Source organism: Globicephala melas, chromosome 1 (genome assembly GCF_963455315.2).
Source record: "Globicephala melas chromosome 1, mGloMel1.2, whole genome shotgun sequence".
Classification (NCBI taxonomy): Eukaryota; Metazoa; Chordata; class Mammalia; order Artiodactyla; family Delphinidae; genus Globicephala; species Globicephala melas.
Window position 1 is genome coordinate 151317506 of NC_083314.1, and position 2163 is coordinate 151319668.

The window sequence follows — 2163 nt, forward strand, 5'->3', positions numbered from 1 at the left end:
TTGGCAGGTGGATTCTTAACCACTGTGCCACCAGGGACATCCCGAACCTATGACTCTTTAACACTATGTGAATTACATCCTGCACTGCCTTGTAGCAAATCACCCCCTGTAGCATTTGCATTTCAGAAACAAGGTCTCGCAGGCCAACAGCCCCGAGACACACCGGCCCAGTTACCGGGCTGCCTGAGGCCAGCAGTGACTGTTTTGAAATAACGCAGGAAGAAGAAGAATGCAAGACCTTCACTATTTTGATCCTTATCATATATGCCAGACTGCGAGCCCCGCATATAAAATCTTTTCCGATTCCCGAAGAAGATGGGGGCACAGTTCTTCAGGCGCTAGCCTGCTGTGTCTTCCTTTCTGCCTGGCAGAAAAATAAAGCCATCTCTCTCTTCCTCCAAAATCTGTCTCCGTATTTCTGTTCGGCATTGGTGCACAGGCAAGCTGATATTTCGGCAACACCATCATCCATCTGCTCTTGCTCTTAAGGCCAGTTGAAGATGGTCCCTTGCAGTTTCCCAAGTTAGGTTAGTGATGTGAAATTCTCCTGCCCCTGGCCCTACCTCCTTCCCTGTCCCCAGCCACGCAGAAGGCAGTTTGCTGGTTGTCTTCCCCAATTCTTCTCCAAGTAGATGATGTTTACTCCCCAAATCCCTGAGCCAGAGGTGGGGGTGCCTACACTCCCAAACTCTGAGTGTCCACGTTCCCCTGCTGTTTGTAGTCTCTTGTGCTGTGCCTGTAGTGGCACCTGGGCGGGGGAGGACACTGCACTTGTCTAGGTTTTTCTAAATGTCTTACTCAAGTTCCAACCTCCAGTTTGTGAATCAACTGTGTCTCTTTTTTGACTTGTAAGCAAGTATTAAGCTTTGGGGTTGGGGGGAGGTCTGTAATGTGAAACAAGTTCTTTTCTTCCCTCCCCCCACAGTGTTGTAAAAAACTTTTAACGGCCAAACTCCAGATTTGCACTTTTTTTTCTCTAAGTGCTAAAACTATTTTCTTGCCCCTGGTCTTACTGTAACATTTGGAAAAGGAATAAATGTCGTCCCTTAATAAAACAAAACAAAATAAAACAGACTTTCTGGCTCGGCTCGGCGACTATATTCCTATCTGGTTTCTGCTACGCCCCCTGGTGGTGGCTCTAGACCGAGCAGGAAAGCTAATAAAGGAAGGCATTTGCTGAAGCGCGAGGCTGGTGACTCAGCTTCATTTACATACCCAGAATGCATTGCCATCGGGATCTTGCCTACTTTCAAAAGGCTCTAGCCTTCTATTTCTTTTGACTCCCGCCCCCGCTGGGAATCAGGATATTTTCACAGAAGTGTGTGAAATAATTGCAGAACTCACTCGTTGTTTGCGGGTAAATAGTTACCGTTGGTGCCTTGCGACTTCCAGTTAGCCGAGGACTATGTGAGTGGTTATAACGGCATACTCTGGTTTCTCTTCAAAACGCATAAATCTTTCGCCTTTCACTAAAGATTTCCGTGGAGAGAAACAATTAGGAATTTCTACCCAATTTTTTGAGGCCTTGTTTTTACGAGGTTAATAAGTTGGTGCAAAGGAGAGAATGTTTTGTGCTTTGGTGTGTCCCGGCTAGCAGCGTTCCATACGATGGAAAAAGTAGTCAACGCTGTTTCGCCTTCGTTGTAGGCCGTTTTTGGGAGAGCGAGTCCGCGTTCGTTTTTCTCCAGGAATTTGTTTTTCGGTTTGTCGTGTCTGCGCGTGTGTGGTGGTTGTGCTGGTGTTCTAGCGGTGAGGAGCGTGAAGTCCGTGTGATTTCGCACCCCGGGCAAGCGCCCGGAGTTAAACTGGTTGGCGGAGCGGTGTAATAACAGTGGCGAGCCGTGCTTGCGTTTTGACTGCTGCTCGTAAACAGCTGCGTTTCTCAGTGGGAGCAAGGTGTTGTGTCATGTTTCTGTGAGGTTGTCTTCAGGAGGCGGGTTTAGGTGTGGACGATGCAGCTGGTGCTCGCGGAGTCCGTGTGGTGTTCTGGCGAGGCGGTATCGATCCTGGCTTGAGGAAGGCGGCACCCGGGAAGGAAAAGAAAGAGGCGCAGGAGAAGTGAGCCCCGCTTTCTTCGCGCGAGCGGCCGCACAGTTATAAGGAATTCAAATACAGAGCTGGAGAACGCCCTCGCGCTTCGGGTTTATCTTCGCACGTTGGAGA

The 2163-nt window shown here is 49.1% G+C and overlaps 1 non-coding gene across 1 annotated transcript; it reads left to right on the forward strand.

The window, feature by feature from the left end:
- The first annotated feature begins 1425 nt into the window (after positions 1–1425).
- On the forward strand, positions 1426–1541 carry LOC115850889 (U5 spliceosomal RNA). Its single transcript, XR_004038525.1, has one exon. It is a non-coding gene; the product is annotated as a U5 spliceosomal RNA (small nuclear RNA).
- Positions 1542–2163: the final 622 nt, after the last annotated feature.